Raw genomic sequence first — 14,154 nt, 5'->3', positions numbered from 1 at the left:
TTTCACTATCATATTTTTTAAGATATAGTGCTCTGGGTTGGCAATTTTTATTGTTTATTAGTTATAATATGCTGTTCCACTCTCTCCTATTCTATAGATAACCTGCTAAGAAATCTGCGGGGAGCCAATTAATACTGCCTTTATATTTCACTTTAACCTTTATTCTAGCAGCCAAAAATATATTTTCTCTCTCTTTGACTTTTGATAATTGTACAATGTTGTGTCTTGGTATAGGTCATTTTAGATTCAGAAATTTGGGTGTTCTCTCTGTTTCTTGAACTTCTATGTTCTGGTGATTCCTCAGACTTAGAAAAAATAGTTATTATTGGTATTTCTTTTAGAATTGGTTAATTTTTCTTAAACCTTGTTTGTCTTCCTCCACTTTAGAAATTGTGGTTATTTTATCCTTCAACTGACATATTTTTTCATCTGAGTGAGAGAGTATGATTCTCAAACTTCCCAAGTAAGCATGGCTTTTATCCAGAGTGCTCTTTCCTCCCCACATGTTTCATTGGAATTTTTCCTTCAATTTCTTAGTATCTTTAGTATCTTAGATCCCTTGGCCTCTGAAACTCTTTATTATAAACTTGAGTCTGCTTCTCTGTGTTCCCAATTTCTTTGAAAATTTCCTGTGGGCATAATATACAGGTTAGAGCCTGACACCCAGCTCCATGAGGGAAACTTTGGTGATGTGCTGTCTTTCTCTCTGATTTTCTCTGTTTTTGTCTATCTGAAAAAATTATACTGGGATGGCTAAGTCCCCATAATCACAAAAGTAATAATCATGACATAATATAATGTGATTATGATGAATCTTCTGATTATTTCTTTGGAAAGACTTCCAGTTCTGTATCTATGTATTTATGCTTTGAACACATTTAATTCTTTTTTTTTTTTCATTTGGTGAAATAAGGGCCTATCCATATGCAGTTTCACTGCTCCAGAATACCTTTTTTAAAGTTTATACAGAGACACTGAGGGGTGGGGGGGACAAAGAGAGATCACAGCATCAAACTTTTCTCCATTGCCATGGTGCCTCCCTTCTGCTAGCTACTGCAATTCAGAACTGGCGCATACACATGGCAGTGTGGCAGTGAAGACACCCTTCCCGTTATCTATCTTTATGCCCCCATGAATTAATTTAATGTAAGGAATCCTGTGTTGTTACTTAGATTTCCCACTGCTTTTCTATTTGTACATCTATGAAAGCTTCTGTCATTTACCAGCAGGTGGTGCTGTGGATATATTGATGGCTTTTTCTTTCTTTTTTAATTTTTTATTTATAAAAGAGAAACATTGACTAAACCATAGGATAAGAGGGGTACAATTCCACACAATTCCAACCACCAGATCTCCATATCCCATCCCCTCCCCTGATAGTTCTCCTATTCTTTAACCCTCTAGAAGTATAGATCCAAGGTCATTGTGGGTTGCAGAAGGTGGAAGGTCTGGCTTCTGTAACTGCTTCCCTACTGAACATGGGTGTTGACAGGTCGATCCATACTCCCAGCCTGCCTCTCTCTTTCCCTAGTGGGGAAGGACTCTGGGGAAGTGGAGCTCCATTGGTGGGGCTGTCTGTTCAGGGAAGTCTGGTTAGCATCATGCTAGCATCTGGCACCTGGTGGCTGAAAAGAGAGTTAACATAGAAAGCCAAACAAATTGTTGACTAGTCATGGACCTAAAGGCTGGAATAGTGCAGATGAAGAGTTGGGGGGTCCTCTGTTTTGTAGATAGCTAATAGGCCTATTTTAGTTATATTCCAAAGGGTCTGTGGCCATAGTTTTTTTGTTGTTTTTTTTTCCTTTTTTTTTTTTTTTTCCTTTTTCCCTGAGCCTGAAATCTGATATATAGGAGGATCCAAGTTATTGTCTGGGGAGATGATGTCATGGCTGGAAAAAGGACCAGAAAGCTAGATCAGGGAAAAGAGTAGCTCCCTAATATGGGAAAGGTTTATAAATATTGTTGACTGTAAACCCCATCGATTTCATGTGACTGGGGGCCCATATTCAGCGTAGGAGCCTATGTGACCTCTATATCCCCATAGATCTGAACTCACATTCTCTGGTCATGAATAGGAATATTCCAAGCTGCTCCGTATCGACCCATCTTCCTCTGGTGTAGCATAGATTATGTTGTCCATCCTCAGAAAGGAGGATGGAACATTCTCTGCCATTGTTGATTCACATTGAGGGCAAGGTTCTACAGGGGCCCACAAAGGGGTCTATTTTGTTGTTCCTGATAGAAATGACTGGTAACAATGGATATTTCTAAGGTATGGTTGGGGAGAGGACAATAAAGGTGAAATTATAAAATACAATTCTCCACAGACTTGCTTGGAAGTCTGAGGAAGCTTGGAAGAAGAGAGAGTTCTAAACTTCACCTAGTCATTGAATCACAATTATCTTTTTCATACTTTCAATAAAGCAATCTCAGTCCTGATCATAGGCAACTATTTACTTTGGCCTGATGCTGTTCTTCTTATCCAAAATGTCCTAACTGTGGAAGTAGCACTTGATCAAGATGAATTTCTGAGCTCATTTGCTAGATTTTAGATGACTTTATTTTTTAAATTTTGTTGGATAGTCAATGGTTTACAATGAAGTTATTGATACATCGATACAATTTGTAATTTCCCTATAAAGGTTCTCAGATGACATTCTTTTCTGTCCTAAAGTAGTTCTTATGGGTAGTTCAGCACTTTTGTCCCTTAGTAAGTTCTCTGTGGCTAGAACTTAATACCTTCTATCCTATAGTCATTGCTAGCTGATAGTGAAATAGCAATTAGTGAGCATTGTGCCTTCAGTCCTCACTGAAATGTTTACTCATTTCCTTTCCACTAACCACTGTCCATATTCAACTACCTTCAGTATATGATGTATCTGATATGGAAAACAAGCTGTGCTCTGGTGACATTTTTCTGTTGTTTCTTACATAGTTTAGATATTATGGTTTACTAGTGAATATTCTGCCTTGACTCTACATTGAAAGTTTCCTCTAAATACTCTGGAGAGCTAACAGTGCTATTTTAGGCACAAATTTATTTCTAAATTGGCATCAGTCATTACCCTGAAAACATGAGCTCTTTACCATGAGGTTAGTATAGTCTGATTCTTAAAAATATTTATTTTATATTACATGGATATAATAGCTATTAAAACTGTTTTTGCCCTATTCTGCATCAGATACATTTCACTGTACTAATATTTTAAAATTGAAAGGAATTCACCATTGGGAAAATATAAAATATTTGATACAAAGAAAACTTTTCTTCATAATTCACAACTAACCTCAGAGATCTCTTTCACTATATCTTGGCTGCTTCTTTCAAATGGATTCTTACCAACTTATGTTTTACTTCTAAGCTCTGTGTTACTGTTTTACATTCTACCATATATTGTAATTTTAATATTGTGTTTAATAGATTTTGTTTTCTGAGAATTGTTGGTCCATAGCATAATTGAAAACTTATATAGATTTTCCATATACCCTCTGTCACTCTACATGTATTGCTTCTTTTACTATAACCTTCTTCCTCCAAAATGATATATTTGCTATCATGGATGAACTTATATATCATTATTACTTGTAGTTCATTATTTACATTAGGGCGAATTAACACTTTTTGTATGTTCTTTGGATTTAAACAGATAAATGGTATATGTTCTTCACTATAGAATCACACAGAGTAGTTTCTCAACCCTACAATTTTTTTTTATGGTCTAATCAGTCATCATTCTCTGTTCTATGCCCTTTAAAAACAGAAACAATTTTACTATTTTCATAGTTTTGCCTTTTCTAAGGCACCACATAGTTGGAATCAGGTAATATATTACTTAAAATTTGATGGGCTTTTACACAATGACACTGATTTAAGTTTCTTTTTATCACCGAGTAATATTCCATTATCTAGATATGCTACATTTTATTTATCCAGTCATCTACCAAAACTCATTTGATTGCTTCCAGGTTTTAACAGTTATGAATAAAGTGGCTGTACATATCTTTCTGCAGGTTTCTGTGTAGATGTAATTATTTTTCATGCCTATTTTCTCAACAAAGGTGTGCACAACTCTGAAAGCAGGCTTCATGCTTCTATCCTTTGCATTGAGAACAGTGCCTGGCACAGAGTAGGTACTCGAGAAACTTCAGTTGAATTGAAAATGTGTAGCACAGTGAATGGAACAAAGAGGCACACATTCCATTTCAGATCACTTGCTTGCTTTGAAAGCGACAACATAAAGGATTCTAATTCAGGATGATCTATTATAAACATCTTATGGAAGCCATTATTTCCAGAAAGTGTGATGATAGCTTTGCTGTGCTGAAATAGATTATGAAGACTTTGGCTTGAAACTCTGCTTCTCAAAACAGTGAGAGCATTATCAGAAATTGATAAACTCGTAGGAAAAAAGAAATGAGATTCGGTTTTTTTCTTATTCTACAATGGATAAAGGATTTCTATATTGGTCTTTATATCTTCAAATAGTATTTTTCCACTCATGAATAAATTTTAAAAAAATTTAAAACTATTTACGGGGGAATTGTTCCAAAATTGTAATTCTTATAGTATCATTCTTTAATACAGTTTTAAGAACCCAACCTAATTTATCTTTAAGCTTTTTTACATATAAGAACACATACAGGATATACTGTAAAAACTCCATCAAGATAAAAGAATGATATATATTTGGAATATGGTCTAAATGTAATATTATGTAACACTGTCCTAAATACATGCACATATGGGCATAAGTCTTATTTCTGTTTTTAGCATTTCTGTTCAAATGCTAATTCTGAATTGTTTAAACTTCAATTTTCCAAGGCAATGTTATTAGAATCTTCAAAATTATTAAAGTAGGTGCCAAATACATTGGGTTTTCCTTTTGTAGTCTAAATTTTTATACTTATTATAAACTATTTGCTAGTTGGTTTTGTTGGCTTATACACTATATATAGATTATCTGTGAGTCACAGTTTGTTTCATAAAAGTATCTAATTGAAGATTCTGATCATTGTGTCTTTCAATAATATATTTTAGAAATTGATATTATAAGAAGTTATATATAGGTGATGTTTTTAGTTTATCAAAATGCAGAATGTTTTCTCTGCACATTTATTTTTATTCTGAAAAACTGAACTATGTACATGCTTGCAACCTGATCTTTACATTTTTTTGAAAATATTCTACATGAACGTAATTTGGGGAGCTTATAGTCTTTTAAGCACCAAGAAGTTAAATGACTTCATTTTAGTAATGTGTGAGGTTAAACAATGCAGTTTTTAGGCTATATATGCAGATTTTAATCTTATAAATAAGTGTACCTGCCCCAGCATTGAAAAAATAAATAATTGAAGCTATCTGAATAAAAATAGTTATAAGATCAATGTACTTGTATTTATATTATTAATTTTTCAGAGGTTATATTTTATCTACTTGAATAATCAACATAACTAAATGTACATAATAAGCAAAAAGAAACTTTGAGAAATGTATTTAGTTAATTAATTAGTTAATTTTATTGATTTAGTAATGATGAACAAGACCATAGGATAAGAGGTGTACAATTCCCACCACCAGAGTTCCATATCCCAGCCCCTCTATTGGAAGCTTTTCTATACTTTATCCCTTTGAGAGCATGGACTCAAGATCTTTATGGGGTGCAGAAGGTAGAAGGTCTGGCTTCTATAATTGCTTCTCCTCTGGACATGGGTGTTGGCAGGGCCGCAATCCATGTTCCCAGCCTATCTCTTTATTTCCCTAGTAGGGCAAGGGCTTTGGGGAGGCAGGGTTCCAGGACACACTGGTAAGATTATCTGCCCTGGGAAGTCAAGTTGGCACCATGGTAGCTTCTGCAACTTGGTGGCTGAAAAACATCAAGATAGAAAGCAGAACAATTTTTTTTTTTTTTTAATAATGAGGAACCTAAAGGCAAGAATGTAGCAGATAAGATTTGGATTCTCCATTTTGGAGAAAGCTAGTAAGGCTAATTTAGATATATTCCAAGGGGTCTGTGACTACTAGTTTTTGCCTGATCTTGACAGCTAACATGCAGGTGGACCCAAGGTATTGTCTGGGAAGATGGTGTCAGAGCTGGAAATAGGACTAGAGATCTGGATCAGGGAAGAGAGTAGCTCCCAAACATGGGGGAAAATATACAAATATTGTTAACTGTAACCCCCATCTATTTGATCTCGGACCTGTGCAACTTCTACATCACTGCAAGTCTGAGCTCGCATTCTGTGGTCATAGCTAGGAACATTCTAGGCTGCGCTCATTGCAGGACATGTCTTTCTCTGGTGGCAGAGTATGTCGACCCAACCTCCCTTTAAAAAGTAGGGCAGTTCCTACAGTGTTGACCCACATTGAGAGTAAGGTCCTGTCAAGGCTCACAAGAGGGTTTACTATGCTGTTCCTGATGGAGATGACCAGCAACAGTGGGGAGATATATCTGCTAAAGGTCTAGGCCCACCATGTCTGTGGATTCCCAGGATTCCCTGACTAGGGCCCTGGATGTGGTCAAAAGAGCCATCATTAAAGTATGCCAGTGTCTTGCCCCTATCCAGCTTCTGTAGTCCTTGTCTTGCGTGACAAGGTTAACCTTGGAGTGATTGAGGGTAATGAAACAGAAACTAGGTGAGGAGGGCATCTATCTCTAAGTAGAAACTATTTGATTAAGTACTTTATGGTATGTAATACAAAAATGATCTTTTTTTAGGTCTTTCTACTTGCTTGCTTCACTTATTGAGTTACTGCAAGCTATTGTGCAATTTTACATTAAGGTATATATTTTCCCTTAACTTATCGATAAATATGCACATGTGTTGTGTCACATGGGCCCTGGTCTGTATCTAAATTCTGTGACTTTGTTAAGAAGTGTGCTGCCTGATAAAGAAACGAGTCCTATGAGCTAGGAATGGTCTCACCAGAGTGCTGTAGCTGAAGGGTTGATATTCCACTCCTGGCATCTCTGGACACAATCAGAAGTGAAAGGTGTTGAGATGGTACTCATTGCACTGATTTGGTTGAGCTAAGCAGTACAGTACCAAATGGCAAATGATATGAATTAAGAGAAGCCTGCAAGAAAATAATCTACATCCCAGAAGTTCCAGGACTGGGAGAAATATAGGTATTACAGAGTATGGGGAAGGTTCCTGCTGTCTTAGAGTATGAAAAGGCAATAGATAGTTATTATTGTAACCAAGTTATTTGGGAACTTGGTTTATGTTGAAAATCCCATGTTTATGGTTTGCTGTTTCATACAAGACCTTACCATGATTTATGCCATTTAATGATATTTACATATAACTGTATCTTATATAGTGATACAACCATTTGCTTCTGGTCTCCCTGAACCAACACTATAGGTAATTTAATATTTCAAATACATTCATTTTTAGAAGTGTACAAACAGTTTAAGCTTGCCATTAAATTTTAATCAGGTTACCAATTTGAAGTCTTAAGTGCTTAGATTGAAGGAATATATACTCAGAACTGGGATCTATACTTCAAATAGTTCTAGACTTTCAATCTATTTCCCCCCTCACATATTGATGTGTAAGTAGTGATGTGTAAGATTATAAGGTAATAAGAGTGTATATGTATATTAACATAATTGCCACCACCATAGGTCTGTGTCCTTATCCCCACCCACCTTAAGGGTAGCTGAAAATCTACCCTCACTTTCCACCCAGAGTTTTTTACTTAGGTGAAATACTCCAAACTTAATCGTGTTCTACTTTGCTTTTCCCTATTTGCTCTTCCGTCTCAACTTCTTTTTTTTCCTTTTTAAAATATATTTATTTTCCCTTTTTTGTTGCCCTTTGTTGCTTTTCATTGTTGTTGTAGTTATTGTTGTCCTTGTTAGATAGGACAGAGAGAAATGGAGAGAGCAGGGGAAGACAAGAAGAGGAAAGATAGACACCTGCAGACCTGCTTCTCCTGTGAAGCAACTCCCCTACAGGTGGGGAGCTGGGATCTCGAACCGAGATTCTTCCACCGGCCCTTGAGCTTTGAGCCCACTGAGCTTAACCCACTGCGCTACTGTCTGACTCCCACCTTCTTAACTTCTATTTATGATTGGGATCATCCCATACACCTCTTTGTCTTTTTGACTTACCTTACTTAACATAATTCTTTCTAACTCCATCAGAATTCGTTAGTCTTAATAGTTGAGTATTATTCCATTGAGTTATATACCATGGTTTTCTCAACCATTCATCTGTTTTGGGGCACCTGGATTGCTTTCTTGTGCTGCTACAAACATAGGTATAGATATATATTTTGCATGAGTGTGATTGAGTCATTAGGGCATATCCCTAAGAGAGGAATTACTGGGTCATAAGGAAGGTCCGTTTCAAGCCTTGTGAGGGTTCTCCAGACTGCTCTCCATAGAGGCTGAACCAATCGACATTCCCACCAGCAGTGCAGGGGGGTTCCTTTATCCCCACAAATTCCCTAGCTTTTGTTGCTGTTGTTTTTTAAATTTTTGTTATGATGTATGACATTCTCACGGGGGGAAGTGGTTGTCTTTATTTGTATTTCTCTGACAATCAGTGACCTGTAGCAATTTTTCATATATTTGTTGGCCCTTTGTATTTCTCCTGCAGTGGATATTATCTTCATATCCTTTCTCCACTTTGGGATTCGGTTGTTTGTTTTTTGATGCTGAATTTGGTGGGCTCTATATATTTTGGTTATTAGCCTCTTGTCTAATATATGGCATGTAAAGATCTTCTCCCATTCTGTGAGGAGTCTCTTTGGGTGATAATTTCTTTTTCTGTGCAGAAGATTTTCAATTTGATGTAGTCCCATTGATTTGTTTCTGATTTAGTCTTCCTTGCAATTGGGTTTGTGTCATCAGAGATGTTCCCCTAATATTTTCCTCTAAATATTTGATAGTTTCTGGTCTAACATCCAGGTTGTTGATCCATTTGGAGTTGACTTTTGTTTCTGGTGAAATAATGTGGTTTAGTTTTATTCTTCTGCATATTTCAACCCAGTTTTCCCAGCAACATTTATTGAAGAGATCCTCCTTCCTCCATTTAATAACTTGGGGCCCCTTATACAAATTTATGTGTCCATAGGTATGAGAGGTTATTTCTGAGCTTTCAGTTCTGTTCCAATGTTCTGTGCGCCTATGTTTGTTCCAGTACCAGACATTTCTGATTATGATAGCCTTATAATATAGTTTGAGATCTGGGAGTGTGATGCCTCTATTTCTGTTTCTTTTCCTCAAGATTGTTTTGATGATTCTAGGTGTTTTCTGGTTCCATATATATGACTGTAGGTTTTTTCTTTTCTATTAAAGAAACTTGGTGGGACTTTGATGGGTATCACATTAAATTTGTATATAGATCTGGGGAGAATATTCATTTTGATGATATTAATCCTTCCAATCCATGAGCATGGGATATCTGTCTATTTCTTTGTATCATTTTTGTTTCCTTGAATAGTAGTGACTCATACTTTTCATATCTTAAAATCATCATACCTTAAGTCACAACTTACTCCTTTGAAATTTTCAGATTTATTAATGGAATTCTGCTTCCTGATGCATACTTACTCTGTATTTTTGTAAATAGCTTTATTTAATTTGTTATTACAGAGAGAAATTGAGAGGGAGGGTGGATAGAGAAGGAGAGAGAGACAAACACCTGCAGCACTGCATCACCACTTGTAAAGCTTTCCTGTTGCAAGAGGGGACCCGGTCCGTATGCTAGTGCATATGGTATGTACTTAACCAGGTGTGCCACTGTCTGGCCTCTCTCTGTCTCTTTATGTATGAATGTTATGATGTATATTAGAAGATAAACTGTTTACATTTAAATAATCTTGAGAGACAGAATTTTATTCAGAATGTATCCAAACTTTTATTTATGTCATAAAATTATAAAAAAGTTCTAGGGGCATTGTGTCAGTACAGTGATAAGTTCTCAAAAATTATTTTACTTGATCAAACCATAATTTTAAAAAATTTTTTATTTTTAAAATGGAAACATTGACAAGACCATAGAATAAAAGGGGTACATTTCCACACATCGCCTATCCTCAGGGCTCCATATCCAAAAAAGAATAATAGTTTTGACTACAATAAAGGATTCTTTTAAAATTAAAAATTCATAAAATAGCTTTCTTATTTTCATCATATAAAGCACTGGTTGATGGTTACTAATATGTGAAAGTGGATTCTACAGAGACACAATTTTCTATTGAAAGTAGGTGAATATGTTTATTTTTATCTCAGGACATCTTCTTAACTCTAAAATATCGGTATGCAATATCACTCTAAAAGAGAATAATTAAAGTATATTGGACAAAAGACTTTTTATTTTGAGAAGGGATGGAATTTTACATGGTTGGGGTTTCACAAAGTTAATACTTTGGGAAAACTTCCGTATTTGTGATATATATTTTAGCACATTTATACATAGTAAGATAGACAACTGAGAATTCATATCAGGTAAAACAACCCAACAATAACAGATTATATTATTATTATTTGTATTTACATCAGAGGTTAAAAATATAAACTATAAATAAATCTGCAGATTTCAAAGGACTTAAATTAAGTCACACTAATATTTTAGCTTATGTGTCTCTGAAGAAAGAATTGTAGAATTCTAAGAAAAATCTATTTTTGAACTTTATTTCAAAGATGGAGTTTCTTACAATAAATAAGTAGGTATGATAGAGAAATTTGGCAATATCTTTGGTTGTACAGTGCTGGATTGTTCATGGAGACAATAAATAAAGCAAACACAGATTTCTAGCTTCTTTATTAGGAGATGGCTTGGACAAAGAATCTCTCAAGCCAACCTCTGATTGGCAGTCGAGTCCCTTTTATAATGTCACAGCTGTGCACCAAGCTTTAGTGGTATCTGAGAACAGCTGGGATCTGTTGTTGACAATATATATAAATGAGAATTACTGCACTATTGTTTGAACTTTCTCATGCCATATTTTGAAATACAATAACAAAACTTTGTCTATAATTTATATCTTAATCTGCAGTCTATCCTCATTTTCTTTCTGGAGAAATCCATCATACTATTGTGAGAAAATCTCTTATTATTATTAAAAATATTAGGACTCTTCCTTCAGCCAGAAAATTTTAGTGCTTGACAACAAATAAATTGTAAAGCATTCAGATTGTATGTTCTCTATATCATCCTAGATACTTCCTTAAAGAAGTCAATCAAATTTTTGAAATATTGAAATGAATAAGGTAGTCTGAAAATCATTCTCTTGTTTGTATGAACCTAAGGACAACTTCAGTCATGCAAGTTAGATTTAAATATGAATGTTAAAAGTAATTTTTTTTCATAAGAACCTATTGGAATACCATGAAGGCTAAGTTCTGAAGAATTCTGTTATGTAATACAGTCTAAAAGTAAGTACATAGCACATCACCTTTAACAATTTAATTTTATATATTTAAATTTTAGGTTTACGGGAGTCGGGCGGTGGTGCAGCAGTTATGCACATGTGGTGCAAAGCACAAGGACTAGCGGGAGGATCCCAGTTCAAGCCCCCGGCTCCCCACCTGCAGGGGAGTCGCTTCACAAGTGGTGAAGCAGGTGTCTGTCTTTCTCTGTCTTCCCCTCTTCTCTCCATTTCTCTCTGTCCTGTCCAACAACAATGACATCAATAACCACAACAACGTTAAACAACAAGGGCAACAAAAGGGAAAATAATAATAAAATTTTAAAAAATTAGGTTTAGTTTGAAGTAACAAATTTTGAAACTAGTATACTAAACTCTATGATCATTTGTAATGTTCTAAAGCACAAGGTTAAGTATATATATATATACATATGTATAAATTAAGTAATTATACATATTATAGTTTAGAATTATTCTTTTTTAAATTTTTTTTTATTTAAGAAAGGATTAATTAACAAAACCATAGGGTAGGAGGGGTACAACTCCACACAATTCCCACCACCCAATCTCCATATCCCACCCCCTCCCCTGATAGCTTTCCCATTCTCTGTCCCTCTGGGAGCATGGACCCAGGGCCATTATGGGTTGCAGAAGGTATAAGGTCTGGCTTCTGTAATTGCTTTCCCACTGAACATGGGCGTTGACTGGTCGGTCCGTACTCCCAGTCTGCCTCTCTCTTTCCCTAGTAGGGTGTGTCTCTGGGGAAGCTGAGCTTCAGGCCACACTGGTGAGGTCTTCAATCCAGGGAAGCCTGGCCAGCATCCTGATGGCATCTGGAACCTGGTGATTGAAAAGAGAGTTAACATACGAAGCCAAACAAATTGTTGAACAATCATGGACCCAAAGCTTGGAATAGTGGAGAGGAAGTGTTAGGGAGGTACTCACTGCAAACTCTAGTGTACTTCTGCTTTCAGGTATATATTTTGCACTAGTTTATGGATACGTGTGAACATAAGCTCTCTCTCACAGAAACTGGTGTATATCTAGGTTTTGGGACTTTGTTAGAAAGTGAACCACCTGAGATGGAATTAGAGTGTACTATAAAAGGAAAGGTCTCACCCAAGTAATGAAGCTGAAGGGTTGTCATTCCACACGTGAAGTCTCTGGACACAGTCTGAAGTGAAGCATGTTGAGGTGGCAATCGTTGCGTTGGTTAGGTTGTGATCGACAGATGCAATATTATTTGATATGGATTGGGAGAGGCACACGAGAAAGTGGGCCCTATCCAAGGGTTCCAGGACTGGGGGAAGTAGGGGCTCTATAGTGGAGATGTGAGGTTCCTGCTGTCTTAGGGTTCAAAAAGACAATGGATAGTTAATGTTATCATCACATTATTTGGTAATTGGGTTAACTTTGAAAAGTCCTTTTGTTAGGGTTTGCTGTATAGTATCCAGTATCTTGTATATAGCTGTGCTATTGGATGCTTCTAATTTACTTGGTCTAGGCTTTTGAGAGAGTCTGCCTATCAAATACACAGCCTATATATTAAAAATATTCAGTTTGTGTTTTGAAAAACTTTGAGACATACAATTGATTTTCCCCCTCTCATATTAATTAACTACTGGTTTATATGTCTACATTTTGCTAGGAGTGTACATAAATACCATTCCCACCACCAAAAGACTGTGACCCATCCCTCCCACCCACTCCCACTCCCCACTGGCCCAGGAAGCTGCATGTCTACCCCTCACCACAGGGTTTTTACTTTGGTGCCCTACTTACAATTTGATCAGGTCCTGCTTTTAGTTTCCCTTTCAGATCTTCTTAGTCAACTTCTGTTGATGAGTGGGATCATCCCATACTCATCTTTATCTTTCTGACTTAGCTCACTTAACATAATTCCTTCTAGCTCTGTCCAAGATGGGTCAGAGAAGGTGGGTTCATTGTTCTTGATAGCTGCATAGTATTCCATTGTGTATATATACCACAGCTTTCTCAGCCACTCATCTGTTGTTGGGCACCTGGGTTGCTTCCAGGTTTTAGCTATTATGAATTGTGCTGCTATGAGCATAGGAGTACACACCTCTTTTTGGTTGGGTGTTATGGAGTCCTTGGGGTATAACCCCAGGAGAGGAATTACTGGGCCATATGGAAGGTCCATGTCTAGCCTTCTGAGAGTTTTCCAGACTGCTCTCCACAGAGGCTTACCAATTTACATTCCCACCAACACTGTAAAAGGGTTCCTCTGTCCCCACATGTATGGGGTACTATATATGGAGGAAAACATAAGCAAATGCTTGGTTATGTTCTATTACTTTTTTTAAAACTAATTTTAAATCTGAAATTGCTCCAAAATTAATTTTCTCTTGATATTAAGCAAGAATGTGATTTCAAAAACCAAAGCCTAAACACTTGTTTGGATATATGATTTTTGCATGGCTTACTATAAGTGATGGAATTCCAGGTTTTGAGTTGCCATCATATCACTAGATGTTCCTCTCAAGAATGGAATTTCAAATTGAGAAGTATTGATCACCTTATGCTTTTTTATTTCAGCCTGCAGTTTCTTCAAACTCACTTTTTGTGTGGAAGTAGATTCTACAAAGACATAACTTTATATTGACTATATGCAAATATTTTTTACCTCAGGACTTCTTATAATATCTAAAATACTGGTGTGCAATTACACTTTGTAAGAGTAGAATCAAAAGCATGTTCAAACTCTCTGCCTCTCAAGTAGCATAGGAAAAATATGCCAGAAAAGAAGAGTT

General features: G+C 36.1%; 1 long non-coding RNA gene across 1 annotated transcript in view; it reads right to left on the bottom strand.

Annotated features, from left to right (window-relative positions):
• Positions 1-12,126: 12,126 nt before the first annotated feature.
• LOC132536949 (uncharacterized) overlaps positions 12,127-14,154 on the bottom strand; it is a 130,758-nt gene continuing 128,730 nt past the window's right edge. The window contains exon 2 of the long non-coding RNA XR_009548475.1: positions 12,127-12,223. This is a non-coding gene — a long non-coding RNA (uncharacterized LOC132536949). The remainder of the gene's footprint in view (positions 12,224-14,154) is intronic.

This window comes from Erinaceus europaeus, chromosome 2 (assembly GCF_950295315.1).
Source record: "Erinaceus europaeus chromosome 2, mEriEur2.1, whole genome shotgun sequence".
NCBI lineage: Eukaryota > Metazoa > Chordata > Mammalia > Eulipotyphla > Erinaceidae > Erinaceus > Erinaceus europaeus.
This window is presented reverse-complemented; position numbering and strand designations above follow the sequence as displayed.